A 16,147-nucleotide genomic window follows, 5' to 3' on the forward strand; every position below is an offset into this window, starting at 1 on the left:
AATGTCGAAGTATCGCGCGGTAACGGCTCTTCTATCAAAGAAATCGGAGTGAAAGGTACACGGGAAAGGATACGCAGTCTGAAGCAAATAATTGAAGATTATATAAGTCCTCGACGATCTTAAAAAAAAATCCGTTCTACGCGTTGCTAAAACCTACGAAGTTGCTAAAAGAATTGCTAAAAGAATCATCCCCCCCCCCCTCGCTCCGTTTTGACCGCCATAATGGTTCTGATGTTCAAACGACTAATCGATCGCGGATCGATATCACTTCACGTCGTCGGTATTTAAATTTACTTATTGACTTTGCGCCTCTCGTACGAGCGTATTGTCATAAACTCGTACCGGCGGCTAATTAATGGACAGAGGATCTGCCTTTGATTGCAGTGCCCTTCGTTACAACGAGTACAGTTTCGCCGAGTTTTTCTTTCTTCTCGCGTCAAGAGATCACGCTTGTCGAGCCGTTTCATCCCGCCATCTCCTCCCCTCCTCCCTCACACACGTACGCACGCACACACACTCCTCGTTCCCTTCCACGGCAATGTAAATTAATTGTGTCGTGAAAGTCGTGACGGGAACGTTCTCCACGCTTTGTGAATTACACCTACCGTCACCAACGATCGTCGGCGATTCGTCGCGTTTCTTTTTTTCTTTTTTTTTCTTTTTTTTTCTTTTTTTTTCTTTTTTTTTTGACAAAGTCGCCGCGTTACTCGCACGAAGTGCACTCGTAGCCGGTCCAACGAGACTGTTTAATTGGCACCAATCGTATCACAGGGACGGCTACAGCGCGCTTTGTACGCTCGTTGCCTGTTTCATTCGAAGCTTACTTTTTAGACTTTTATTCCTAGGAGAAATTAAATAACGAGCAGCAGTATATCCACCGGGGGATATATATATATATATATATATATATATATATTTTTTTTTTGTAGTTTATTGCGCTCTCGGTGTAATACACTTTCGGGCTGCTTTTCCCTGCCGGTGAAATTGAACGTCTCGGTATTTTTTTTGCGTGTTTTGTCGAATAATGTCCTTCTGGCGAGATAGCTTGACGTAGCTTCGCGAAAGTTGTTCGGGGAATTTTTAACGTAACTTGGCCAGGAAATTGATCTCGTCTTTCGAACTTTTCAACGCGAGCGTCAATCGGTGTCCTTCTGTCTGCTATCGATTGGCGTTCTCTTCCGCTTTTGTTTCGCGTCTTGATATTATTAAATGAACGGGCGCGCGCGATAAATTGACACATACACACACACGCGCGCACACGCACGTACGTATGCCTGTTTTCCGCTAAAAATAGCGCGCCATTCAAAATTCAGTAGCATCGATGGAGTGTAAAATAGATGCAAATATTTGCGCGGCCGCCCCTTCCCGACCGAATCATGCACGCCATCCCCGGCTATTTTCGCGCTTTACCATAACCATTCCCTTGTTTGTAATTAATTGCCGATGCGGTGTACACTCGGTCGTGGTTTTCGCGCGGTTTTGTGCCCGAGAGCCGGAAAGAAACACATTGTTTTCGATCGTACCTAACGGGGCCGAATTGCGTTTACTTACAACCCCTTGGCTGTGTAAATTTTCGTTGCCGTGACAATTGTTCCGTTCAGTTCAGAAGTTAAGACGACTCGAAATTGATGTGAACTTTCTAATTTGATTTCTCGTTTCAATTGGCTCCCGATAGAACCAAGCACGTACAATGCAAATTAATCGACCGTGCCTTCCCCATCTAGCAGCCGGTTCTTGAAATAACCGAGAGGAGAATTCCAGTAATTTATTCTTGCGTCCGCAGGTCCGCGATAATTGCGGAAAAATTCGCGCGAGTAGAATAAAACGGCAGGGTTCTGTTCCGCTAGGCTGACGTCGGAGTTTTCAATTAAGAAATGTTTTCTGCGGGGGAATTGCGGGCCCCGCAGACGCTTAGTTTCGTTACAATTAAATCGCGCAAATTGGAATTCACGGCTGTCCACCGTTACAGGCCTGGATATCGTCGAGGACAGGCAGGCTCCTTTCACCCGCCTGTACCGTCAAAGATACTCCATTCATTATTTTACCATGGGAAAACGTCAACAGCTTCGCTCTTACGCTGTAACGGTGTGTCAGGACCGAGCTCTCTGTTGCATCAATAATTCGCCAATTACCGATAACGGTGGTTGCACGTTACAGATGAACTGTTCCATTGATTCCCGTTCGTCTAATGTCTACAAAAAATCAATAAAATTCAGAGTCTGCTACTCGATAATTCATTTACAGCGAAGAGTAATTGAATTATCAGCGTTACACATTAATAATTGTTATACGTAACAATTGACATTATTAACGTGGTCTCCACTTTGACACTGATCAATTTGTTTTCGTTTTTCTTTTTTCTTTCTTTTTTTTCGAAGATGATTTTACGTCAGATGATGGCTAGAAGAGTGAGGATACCTTTCTCTCGAAAACTGTGGAAATTCAAAAGCGTTTAAGAATATTTTTTCCATGACCAAGTCCATCGCAAAGTCTTGAGGAATAAAATTTTCTTTTCGCAACGGCTTCGTGAAACTTGCTGCACGATTTTGTTGAACTCGGCACATTAGGGCTAGACGACGAAACGTTGGGATTTCTCATTCAACACTGATATTCAATTTAATCTTCTAAGTACTGATATCCGATATATCGACGCCTATGTAATATCTGAGAAAGCCGAATGTCCGATATATCGATGGTCTCTCTCTCTTCTTGTTTTGAGTAGCTCGAGTCTTTATTTGATTTGATCAACATTGAAAATGTAGGAACTACAATAATTTATATGAAAACACGTAAAATTAAACTTCGCCTGGCGATTTAAATCCGTCCACTAGCGAAGAGGAATTTAAATACCCCGTCCTTAGAAGGTTAATAAACTGGTGAAAGAGAATCGTACAAGTTTCAATCTTCGAGACGAATTTTCTCCAATTTTCGAGTAAAATCACGTCCTCACTTTCTCACCCGTTGCGTGGTGTAAACTTTGAAAAAAAGACAAACCCGCGCAATCGTCAAAATAGAAGCTTCATGTTTTAAAACCGAGCCCGAGTGGATCTTCTTTCACAAAGTGACCACCAGTTCGAATCGTCGACAATTTTTCATTGTCACCGGTACCGAGTGGACAACTCCTCGCTGTATCTGGCAACGTTCGATTCACTTTATTTCGATTTATCTGCCAACATGGATTCACTTTCGAGCCGAGGCTGTTACGTCGTGGCGATCCTCTCGTATCTTCTGAAAAAGAAAACCACGCGTTCCTCTCTCGGCTACGATCCGCTGTGGGCGGTAGCCATATTCGGAGTCCGAGGAGTCTAGACATAATTGGTCAAAGCATCTAGAGCGAATGAAGCGTTCAGCTTCTAACCTCGGACCTCCAGCAAACTGACTTAACTCGCGATCAATTTTCTCTCTGCCACGTAGCTGAAATCAGTTCACCTGAAATGATTCCAATCCGCTGAATTCCGGTGAAAATTCTTTCATTTTTTTTTTCTTTTTGCTGAACACGCTGAACAGTTCGATTCTCCTTTCCAAGTCAAGGTACATACGTGATTTATCAAGCTGACTACTTACATACATACATACATACCTAAGTCTCGTTTGGCATCGAGCTCGAAAGCGGTATTATCGCGTTGCTATCGGGCAGAGCCTAGCGGTCAAGGTCGATTAAAGAACAGGACCGAATGCGTTTCTTTTCTCACGCGAAAGCTGGATGAAAAAAAAAAAGAAAAATAGAAAGACAGAAAAATAAGGTCAAGAAGGCTCTCCGATACAATAAGAAAGACGTAACTGCTAGCTCGTGCTTTTGTACCGTGACGAATGCGGTTCCCTCGGCTAGAAGTCACCGCGAATGATATAGAGTGACTCATGACAATCGATCAAATGCTCCAAACGTTGCTAAAAATATCGTGTTGCACTTTCACTTACTGTACTGTATTTTCTTCTGTTTCGTAACTGTTTGATACTCTTTCGGTATTGAACGATTTTCGCGAAGTAACGTAACTAACAAATATTTATCTTTCTCGACTGCAGTCACAAACTCATTCTCGAATAAGTTTGGAAGTAACTGTGTAATTGTATAAATCGTATTAATAAATAATTGTGTAAATTGTAAAATTATTGTATATATATATAAATTATTTATAATTATTGTATATATATTTATAATTTATAATTATTGTACATATATTTTTATATATTATTGTATAAATAATTGTATAATTATTGTATATATATAAATAATTTATAAATATATAATTATACAATTTATAGAATTATACACTTTTACAATTCAACATTTAAAATAAAAGCGTTGCAGTTCGTTCGACTCGTTCGATATCTCGCATAGAATTCAGTTGCCTTTTTCTTTTTCCGTCTTTCGTACTTTCGAGCGTCATTTATAGTCTTCAGATAGCACCCTTATTCCTTCCAAGGATTTCGTAGGCCCTAGAAAATCCGAGGATCCTTTGTTGTCTGTTTCATGTTTTTCCTTCAATATGAATTTTATTCGTACTGCCGACTTTCTTCACACAATTTTACGAAAGAATCTCGATAAACAGCGGGATTTCTGATAACTCGTAACTCACTCGCACAATTGATCGAAGCGACGCGATCAATTTAACCACGTTGCGCTGGCAAAACTGATTGCGGACCGTAACGAGTGACCAAACCGTATAAAATAATTTGTCGCTTTCTTTATCTTTTGATATCTCGTTGGTATATCACTGAATAGAAATTATCGAGAAATAATAAATTTATTATTTATTTTGCCTATTCTGTTACTCAAGTATACTTAAAACTGAGAAAACATTACAATTTTGGAGTAAAAAATTCTCGACGTGCGTGGCACGTCATTCCAGCGCAAGAGGTTAATGACTTGCGCTGGTAACTGATTGCGAACCATAACGAGTGACCAAACCGTATACAATAAATCGTCGATTTCTTTTTAAATTCGTCGGTATGATATCACTGGATAGAAATTATTGAGAAGCAATAAATTTATTATTTATTTTGTCTATTTCGTTTTACTTAAATATACTTAAAACACTGGGAAAATATTACAATTTCGGGACAATAATATTCTCGACGTGCGTGGCACATCATTCCAGCGCAAGAGGTTAATTAGCAATACACGTTCACTTTGGTCGATTATGAATCTCCGAAACTAACACGAGTCAACGACACCCAGTGACTTCAGACTTTCTTCCAAGAGGAATGTCAAAAGTTTACGAACAGAGTACAAGTGAAAGTGTGACACGCGATATTTTTGAAACGTGTCATTTTACGGCTGTTTACGAAATACAAAGACAGGATCAACGATTCTTTTACTTCTCTTTAATTTTTACCTCTGTGTAATTCACGATATCTCGCGGTGTCTCTTTTAACCGACTCTTTTTCTTTTTTTTTTTTTTTCTTTTTTTTTCCCCTCCCGTGGGAATGGTGCGTATATGTACGTGTGCATGGAGAGTCAGGACAGACAGGGCTGGCATGAAAATGCAAGAGGGGATGAAAAAAGATGAGGCTGTCCGTCCGTATGGAAAGAAACCATCCGGCAAACGGATCAAGGCGAATCAGCTTTTGTGAAACGTCTAAATCGATTTTCTGTGTCGGGCGTGCTTTTCTTCTCTCTGAAAACGAGAGAATGTGTGTCGGCCTCGTGCTTGCGGGCTCGTGCTTCCCTCCTACGCGGCTGGCCCGACGATTCACCTCGTCCTTCCGAGTCGAGGGCGAAGCTTTTCTGGATAAAACGATTCGATGACGTGCCAGATGAAAGGCCGATTCTCGTTCTAGACGGTTGCTTGATAAATCTCTCGGTTCGCGTTTAACGGATACGAATAATTCTCGAACTCGATTCGATCGTCATCGACGAAAATCGTCATGCGAGTGAGTCGTGTAGATTCTTCTGAAATTGCGTGATAAATCTCTCGGTTCGCTTTTAACGGATACGAATAATTCTCGAACTCGATTCGATCGTCATCGACGAAAATCGTCATGCGAGTGAGTCGTGTAGATTCTTCTGAAATTGCGTGATAAATCTCTCGGTTCGCTTTTAACGGATACGAATAATTCTCGAACTCGATTCGATCGTCATCGACGAAAATCGTCATGCGAGTGAGTCGTGTAGATTCTTCTGAAATTGCTTGATAAATCTCTCGGTTCGCTTTTAACGGAGTAACGCCGGTGGATGTGAATAATTCTGGAATTTGATTCGGTCATCGTCGGAGATAATCGTTATGTAGGTGAGTTGTGTAGATTGGAGATTATCGACAGACAATTTTTCTTTGGTCGAAACTTTTGATACTGGTGGAGCATCGATTCGCGAAACTTGGATGAGAAGGTACCAGGGCGGTCCTCAACTTTCGTACAATTCGCTATTTCGTATTTTGTAAGTTTCGTACTGTAAAAGTTGGATTTTTATTTGATGTGTACTGCGAAAACGTACTTCCATGTAATGACTCTCTTCACCTCTCCGATATTATGTCTCATGTACGGAGAGACATAATAGAAAAAGACACAGCGTGTTACAGAGCTCTTTATCAAGAAAAGAAAAAGAAGAGAACAATTCAACTTAATAAATCAAAGAGAACACCAGATACTAATCAATAAAGTGTTATTTATTTGTATGCCAATACTCGTTAAAAAATAATTATTTTAAAAACACTTTCTAATATTTTTTTTCTACTTTCGTACATTTCAACTTTTACGTAGAGATTTCAGGAACCAATTAGATACGAAAGTCGAGGGCCGCCTGTAATTCTCAGTCGAAGTCGATTCGATTGAAATCGATCAGCGTGACTCGTATTGAATTATAATCACAATACAGGTTTATCAGATCCCGTTTCACCAAGGTCTTCCTTAGTTTTTAAATGAAACTCTATATTTTGCATCTTGCTCTTACGCAAGACGCGTGAAAATTAATACAGAGCGATACACATATTGTATCGTGATCATGAAACAATTCGTAACGTGATGCAAAAGTGAAACGAAAATGATTTAATTTAATTTAAAAAGAAATAGATAAATATGTCAGTGTATGAGACTGTAAGTACTTACAATTAGTAATTACCATAAAACTAATTTTTTCTGCAGTTCTAATGCTCTTTGCAGTTTTCATTCTCGAGACAAATTATCTTCTTTAGGTTTGGAGCAAATATGGCTTTTTTACTGGAATTTAATATTCTTTTAAATGAAGAAAATATATTGTCCAATTAAACAAAGTAAAAACGATCTTAGAAATTTTAAAATCCTTCAACACTTGTAAAAAATTGATATTTTGCCTCCCTTAAAACCATACAACTTTTGTATTAAACAATTTTTCATTAGAGACGTAATTTAAAAGTTGTTTCCGGTCTGCAAGTTACGTGAATTACCCTGTATAATGTGAAATCAGGACTCTCAAATGTTATTTAAACTGATGGGCAATATGAACCTCTGGCAATATGAAAAAAATTTCTTTTGAAATTTCGTGTGAAAGAAGACTGTCAAATAAAAAGAAAAATAAATAAATAAATGGCTCTCGTGTTTTTCTCCGCTGGCACGTCTCTTGTAATGTAATTGAATCTAGAAGTTTAATGCAATGCATTAAATTCTGATCGATGTTTCGGAGCTTTGCATCCGCGCAAGAAAACAGAATCCAATCGAAAAAAAAAAATATATGTATATATCTCGACATAATTGGAATTCGATCCGCGCGATTACGTACATACCTACGCCATTCGCGATTGCCCGTTTTTGGAAAATAGTGCGACAGATAACGAATGTTTCCACGTAATGGATCGGTGATTTTATGTCGGTTGATATTTCATACAGCGTCGGATATCCTTGAAAAGCGAAACGAATAAATTTTGCATTTTTGGTTCTCTCTTTCTGCGTCCCAAATCGAACGTTGAGATTCAAATTTTGCTTCAAGCTGCAACAGATTTTGCGAGGAAGTTTTGTTTTTTGATCATTTACACCGCCGTTAAAATATTCGGAGCACCCAGGTTACTTTTCGAACGAAACGAATTGTTTTCGTACGATAATTGATTTTCTCAAAATTAACCATCCCTCTCATTTTTAACTCTAATTAAAAGAATAAAGTATTAAGTTTAAAAAATAGAAACGGAACATTGCTCCAAACTTTTGAAGCGCGATAACTTTTCATTAAAAAGAGATTAAATTCAACGAATTTCTTTATATTTCTTTATATTACATGACCATGAAATAAATTTTTTCGCACGATAATTGATTTTCTCATAATTAAAGATCTTTCATTTTTAACTCCAATTGAAAGAATATTAGGAATAAATATTAATTAAAGAAAAAAGAAAGATTGTTTTTTAATCCAAACTTTTGAAGCACGATAACTTTTCATTAAAAAGAGATTAAATTCAACGAATTTCTTTATGTTACATGACCATGAAACAAATTTTTTCGCACGATAATTGATTTTCTCAAAGTTAAAGATCTTTCATTTTTAACTCCAATTGAAAGAATATTAGGAATAAATATTAATTAAAGAAAAAAGAAAGATTGTTTTTTAATCCAAACTTTTGAAGCACGATAACTTTTCATTAAAAAGAGATTAAATTCAACGAATTTCTTTATGTTACATGACCATGAAACAAATTTTTTCGCACGATAATTGATTTTCTCAAAGTTAAAGATCTTTCATTTTTAACTCCAATTGAAAGAATATTAGGAATAAATATTAATTAAAGAAAAAAGAAAGATTGTTTTTTTAATCCAAACTTTTGAAGCACGATAACTTTTCATTATGAAGAGATTAAATTCAACGAATTTCTTTATATTACACGCGATAGCGTCGAGTATGATTTGACAATTGTTCTCGCATTTTTCAAAAGAATAAACGAGCTCGATAAAGTTCAACGACGTCGTTACATCAAGCACTCTTGCAATCGCTAGTCGCGAAAGTTACTACGGAGAAAAATAAAAGCACAAAGCAAAAAATTCACGAGATATCCTGTTTTCACGGTACCTCGGATTCGTTTGGTGAATGGTCGCTACATGAAAGGTAATTCGATGTGGCTGTTTTTTTTTTCTTTTTGCTTTTCTGTAACGCAGTCGTGCAACAATTTTGCAACGAAAGAATAGCTAAAAAAAAAAAAAAAAAAAAAAAAAAAAAAAAAAAAACGAGCGAACGATTGAAATGCAATAAGTGAGGCAGAAAAATCTGTCGAGTAATGTCGTTCGTGTGTACGGATGAATCAGCGTGATACCTTATCGTTTTATTTCTCGAAATTCATTGTTCGTTTTCGCCGGGGAACGGCCATTAATTTCGTAAAAAGAGAGATCGAAACGCGAGACTCAGTTTTTGATTCGCGACGCGAAAGAAAATACGTAGTAGCGTTTCCTCTGAGCCAACAGTTGCCAATCTTCTTTCTCTCTCGTACTTCTTGATTAGGCTTTTCGTTTATGAATCTCATCCTTCAAAAACGTCTGTTGTTTTTCTTTTAAATTTTCTTAGGTCTAGCTAAATAATCAAACGACTCATATCAATCTGATGACATTTGTTTTCTCGATTTCACAATTTATTTCAATTTTTTGTAATAGCGTAAGATCAAAACTCTGTCACTTTGTTTTTGTGTTTTTTTTATTTTCACTTCTTTTCTTTTTCTGGTGTCTTCCGCCATTGCCAATGTTATTCTCGCGTACTCTAGGTTGGCAACCGCTGCTCTGAGCGATAAAATTCCTATTGGTAGTTAAATTTGTAAAACAGGGAGAATCAAGTTGAAAGAAGTTTTATCTGTGTCAAGGACGATGAAATAAAAATTGTAGCGAAATATTTTCGTAGCACAGTCTGCGAGAGATTACTGCTTCGCCGCGTAAAGTAACAATTCCAGTAGCTTTTATCGGGAAACTGGTTGGTATGAAATAATGTGATCCCCGAGCGACCTCGTTGCTTAAACGTCTTTTCCAACAGTAGGAGGGATCGTTCTCTCCTACAGTCGTCCTTTATATATCCGTAGCAAGTTTTCGAAAGAAAAGTCGAATAAATATTCGACGGTGCTTCAACTGTAAAACATCTAAAAGTAGATTCGAACGAGATCCTTTGGTCTTTCACGACCTAGTTAAAACTGTTCGGAACTTCTGAATATAAACTCCCCCTGTCTCCTCCCAGAATAATTCCAATGTTACGCGAAGCATTTTACCCTATTTCGACCAGCGCGTTTTCAGAAACGCGCACGACAACAATGTAAAAATCTTCCGAATTCTTTTTTTTTTTTTTTTTTTTTTATAAATGTATCTTCCGAATTTTTTTTTTTTTTTTTTTTTTATAAAACCAACTGCTTCGTTGTCACGTTATCGTAAATCGAGAGAAAGTAGAATTTTGATTGCAGTGCTCGTTGTATCGTGCATGGTGACTATAGTTACTCAGCCATTGAGCGATATACTAGAAAGAACATTTTTGTCATATTTTGCCCTGCTACTTTCAGAAAGGAAAAAAAAAAAAAAACGCTATGCAAACTCGTAAAAAATTATCTAACATGTGTGGTGAAACTATGGCAGTGTCAGACTGTACGAAATTTCACTAGTAATGAGGATATCAAATCGTTCTTGGTACTTTCTTTCATCGTAAAGAATACGAATTTTTTTGAACGCGGAATCACAAAGTTGATAGATAATCGAGCAAAAATTAAACAATATATTGTTCAATGAAGCTTGTATTTGTCATGAAAAGTTCGCCTCTCGTTTGCACGCATAAAGAAAAAAACATTTTGGTCAGTCTAATAATTTGGCGGAAATTTGCTCACGTCGATATTACGCTGCTTGAAAGAAATACGTACGCACGCATAATATATCGTTCAATTTCTTTCTATCATTTTCCATAATTTCCGAGGCTTCGGCAGCTCTTTGCGTTTAAAAATTGTATCGACAGCGAACACTCCGCCTCTCTGAACGCTCTGATCATAATATGTATTCCGCCTCGCGGCCGCAATGAAAAGCCATTTCAGAGAATTAATTCGACGCCTTGAAAGGCATCGTAGTTGAAAGACTTCGCAGACGAGAGTTTCAAGTGGAAGTAGTACCATTCGCAACTCTTCTTTTCTTTTTTTTTTTTCCCCTCCCAGTTATCAACTACCATCGTTTGATGTTTCCATTTCAAAGTGAATTCCGTTAGTGTATGTAGAGAACGAGTCAGTCGATGTTCTCGCAATCCATTCGCTTTCTACAAGCGGAGCGCGTTGCGGTCACGCTTGTACGCTGTTCACTCGAAAATTTCACGTTACCTCGCGCGGCAGCACGAAGGCTTTTGCAAGTGTATCGCGATCCAGTGAATGATAGCGCGATCATTGGCTCTGTATGAACTTCAGCTTGAAATCGAGCAAGCTTGTTAACCCTTTACAACCAGCAGTTTATTTCCCTTTCTTCTTTCTAAGAAATAGCGCAGTAATAGGATAAAAAATAAATTTCTTCTCTAGTGGCTTCCCCCTCGATTTTGGCTCGTTCTGTGTGCTTTTTAATAAAACGCAAATAGAAAGAAACTGATGAAAATCAGAGGCGGGTAACTGGCGGCCCTTACCCCCACTTTCCTAATCGCTAGCGCTATCCCCTCCACTAGCTCCACTCTCTCTCTCTCATGCACGACGAGGAAACTTCAACGCAGTGGAGAAGGTATATATATATATATATTGAGGATAACAGCAAACACTCGTTCACAATTTTCATTAAGTCACGAGAAATTCGGTACGCGATAATAAAATAACGTTTGTATAAATTGAACACACGTACATATGAAATACTTTGTCAAATGTAACAGCTAATTTCCTCTGTCGATCGTTCAATCCAATTTCCCCGAGTTTCCTAGAATAATAATTCTAATTATTTTCGCTGCGTTACACGACCGCGCGAAACGAATTAAAACGCGCGTTTGCTGTTATTCGAAATATGATCAAACGAGTAGCGCGTACTGACGTGCGATTTATAATTGCACGTGCCGACTGTATGGTTAAAATGTTAATCGTAGAAATGGATATGAAGCTTAATATTAATTTGCACGATATTCTGGGCGTGATGAATTGAAATGACAGGCAATGAACGGGAGATGTAATTTAAAAATAATTACTGTCTTATTTTAAATAATGTCGAATATTTTTTTCTTTTTTTTTTTTTTTTAAAGAGAATAGATCGAGCTATTTATCAGCACAATTCACACCGTAATTCAGATCGTGGAAAGCACACGAAGCTCATCGAAAATTAAACGTTTTGCTGAGCGTCAAAACCGCGTTGGAACAAGTAATCCCTTGATTATATCGACAGTCGACTCTCTTTGCTCTGATATTTGCATGCTTTTCATCCGCCCACTTGCGACATTTGGAGGCTTCGACGAGGCTGCGTGACGGTTTAATATCGAATTCTATTCCAATCGTAATTTTCGTCCGGGTGAGAAGCATTTTAATGAGTACGCTGTGTGAGTGAACTACATTATGCAAGTGTAATTTGAATTCTATATTTTTCAAACACGTTCGTACAGGAATAGAAATTTGCACAGACATTCGCACTCTGATGATAATATAATTCATCAGAGGAATTAAACTTTGAATATCGTACGAGAGAAACAACGATCGATGTCGATTATATCAAGTCGGTGTAACTTTGTCAAAAAGGATCATGCAACGATCCACTTGGTCTCATTTCAAAGAGCAAAGCTTCTAGTTTGATTGTTGCGAATTTGTTCCTCTTTTTGAAGATGACTGCATTACGTGATGAGTGAGAAAGTGAGGATGCGATTTTTCTCGAAAATTAAAAAAAAATCAAACGAGTGTAAAACTCTGGCCACTGTCTGGTATAAAATCGTCAAAGTTTCACGTTTTAAAGTGAGACCAGGTAGATCGTTGTACAGGGTGAACCAAAAGTTCCTTCCCACCTATTTTTTTCAAGTAAAACATTGACATATAGGAGAAAATTAATTTTATTAATCTCAAATTAAATCAAACGTGATTTTTTCATTGCGTTTCAAAAATTACTTCTTTCAAATGTTGTTGACCGTCAGAGCAATTAAATCGGATTTATTTTATAGTAGAAAGTGATTTTTGGCCCAACCTGTGCAATCTTTCTTTACGAAGTTATATCAGTCGAAATAAATTATCAACAGTTTTTCGTCGTCGTTGGTACAGCTCTGCTCTTCATTGATTCGAGATCCCGACCGAAGAAACCAAAACGTTTGGAACCCCTATTTGAGATTACTAGCGCCAGTTACTAGAGCGCGTAACTCGACGGCTCGGAAACAAGGTCAGATCGGCCATTCGTTCGCGTAAACTTACTCCATCACTTACAAAGTGCTGATCTCAAAGTGTATCGTCTATTAAAACAACGCCCTGTATATTCGCGCGAGGCTGCTCGTGTGGCCGGTGGTCTTTTCTCCGCCGGTTTCTATTTTAGCTGGCTCTCCGTTTCTTCTTTCGTGCCGCGCGAAAATAGAAAATACACGGCGTGTTTACACCGTGTACTACAGCTCATTAATGGGGGATGTGGTACGCGTTTCGAGAAGAGGCCGAGAACGAGAGAGTTTGGTGGCCACGGTTCGTGAGAAACTTGGCCCCCTCTGTTTATGCCTTCAAAGCAAACAAAAATTGCTCGTGGCACGCGTTTCACCCGCGATATATATGTATATACGCAACCGTTTGCCCGGTAGATATTTTTACACGCGGATTTGCGAAGTAGTATAGATCAGCGATTCCTCGCGAAAATAATATTGTTAATGGCGGAAAACACCAAAGACAAAAGGGGTTGAAATAAAAATACAAAAACAAAGTTATCGAGTTTTGATTTACAGAGAGATACTTATGTGAAAGTTTTTGAGGAATAGGTGCATGTTTATGAGGGGAAGGAGTGCTCATAAATGAAAAGCCTAAGGCGGGAGAGAAAGAAGGTTGGGAACCGCTGGTATAGATGATTGAGGTTAGATATTCTTGGGGCAGCATTTTGGGTAGGAAGCTACTATAACTGGAATGAAAGAAAAATCGTAGAAAAAGATTTTTTTTATACTCACTTGTAATTGTTATTTGTAACATTTTAGAAATTAAAAGAAATAATAATAATAATAATAATTGCTATTTTACGACTTTTCTTTGAACCGCTGGTATAGATGTTTGAGGTTAGATATTCTTGGGGCAGCATTTTGGATAGGAAGCTACTATAACTGGAATGAAAGAAAAGTCGTAGAAAAAGATTTTCCTTATACTCACTTGTAATTGTTATTTGTAACATTTTAGAAATTAAAAGAAATAATAATAATGATAATTGCTATTTTACGACTTTTCTCTGAACCGCTGGTATAGATGATTGAGGTTAGATATTCTTGGGGCAGCATTTTGGATAGGAAGCTACTATAACTGGAATGAAAGAAAAATCGTAGAAAAAGATTTTCCTTATACTCACTTGTAATTGTTATTTGTAACATTTTAGAAATTAAAAGAAATAATAGTAATAATTGCAATTCGACGACTTTTCTTTGAACCGCTGGTATAGATGATTGAGGTTAGATATTCTTGGGGCAGCATTTTGGATAGGAAGCTACTATAACTGGAATGAAAGAAAAATCGTAGAATAGCAATTATTATTATTATTATTATTATTTTTTAATTTCTAAAATGTTACAAATAACAATTACAAGTGAGTATAAGGAAAATCTTTTTCCTTGCCGATGATCATTACTGACGGGGGGGAATTCTATTTCAGTCGCTCATGGTAATTGGACTAATACGATAAGGGAAATTTATTTAATAGTATATTTAACAGTTAAATTTTTTTAAAAACATTCTCGATCGTAAATAACGACTGCAAGTTTTAAGAAAAGTATTCTCGTTGTTAATCATCACCGACGAGAGAAATTTATTTCGATTGCTTACTCCCTTTTCGATAATAATTATCGACGAAGGTAATTTATTTCAGTTCTATTTTTTCGTTAATTCCCGCGAAATTTAAATCGGAGAATAAAAACTGTACGGTTTTGAAAATGTTTCAACGCGATTGTGCGTGCGGATGATTGTTTCAGTGTGAATGTAAAATAATACTTCACGTTTTGCGCTATCACGAGCGTTCGAAACGAAGTTTTCTTCAGTCGATAACTGTTACTGTAAGCAACAAAAATAAATTTCCCTTATCGATAACTACCTTGAGCTACTGAATTCCTCTCGGCAAAGAAGATTTATACAACTTACAATTGTCATTTGTAATATTGAATTTCTCTTTTAAACAAGTTTCCTTTCGAACGAATTTCAGTTTATTATCGATGTTTTTCGTAAAAAAAAATTTTTGCTAATAACTGTTACTTGTTGGTCTCTCATTTTGGGACCTTTTCTTTTTTTGTCTTTTAAATATCTAGGAAATGTTTCGGTGTGCTGAAAGACCTTGTTAATGTGAACGTTGTTGGAAAATCCTATGTTGCGTGATTTACCAAGCACGCTGAGTTGTCTTTGTTATTCACACCCGCGCACATGCGTCTGCGTATTATCTAGCAGAGGAAATTGCAGCATCGTATTTAGAATTGTGCTGTTTCAGTTGTTTATTCGCCGTTGCGACGCTCTTCTCTTCGCACTGTTTCAATTTCATTATTTCACCAGCCTGTTTAGCTTCCTCGCTTCTTTTTCGTGTAATTGCGGTGTTTTTACGGTTCGTTAGAATTTCTGCTGCTCGGATATGTTTGTCGTTAGCCAAATTACATTTTTCAAGGCTGACGTTAACGTTAACGTTTCATTTTTGAGGGAAGAATTTTTTTTCGCTCGCTTCTCTTCCGTTGTTGCGCATCTTTTTCGCTTTCACTCGTATCTGTTTGTTCTTTCGTCACTGTTCGAGTTCTACTTGTTAGTCGCACGTATCATCTTCGTACGAACGGATAAAGCAACATTTCACCAGAGGAATTATCTTTTCATTGCAATTCACGTTGCTTTCGTTCCAACGCGAAGCTTGCAATTTACGTATATCTTTCAATGCAATCGATCTTCACTCGACGAATATTTTAACAATTTTTAGATAATTATCGTGCCCTCCGTTGTGCATACAGCGAAAAGCATAACTGAACACGTAACGATGAAAAATTGTCGATACTTTGATCCGTTACAACGTCGTAAAAGAAAATCGTATAAGAACCTACTTGGCCTCGTTTTAAAGCGTACAGCTTCCACTTTGAAGAAGCTGTACATACATCGAGTAC

The 16,147-nt window shown here is 37.5% G+C and overlaps 1 long non-coding RNA gene across 1 annotated transcript; it reads right to left on the reverse strand.

Moving 5' to 3' along the window:
• Positions 1-1,170: 1,170 nt before the first annotated feature.
• Positions 1,171-12,530, reverse strand: LOC122538915. Its single transcript, XR_006308947.1, has 3 exons — positions 12,414-12,530; positions 3,118-3,122; positions 1,171-1,181 (listed from the first exon to the last, which is right to left on the reverse strand). It is a non-coding gene; the product is annotated as an uncharacterized LOC122538915 (long non-coding RNA).
• Between the last annotated feature and the right edge of the window lie 3,617 nt (positions 12,531-16,147).

The sequence above is a fragment of the Frieseomelitta varia genome, unplaced genomic scaffold (genome assembly GCF_011392965.1).
Source record: "Frieseomelitta varia isolate USP_RPSP 00005682 unplaced genomic scaffold, Fvar_1.2 scaffold_182, whole genome shotgun sequence".
NCBI lineage: Eukaryota > Metazoa > Arthropoda > Insecta > Hymenoptera > Apidae > Frieseomelitta > Frieseomelitta varia.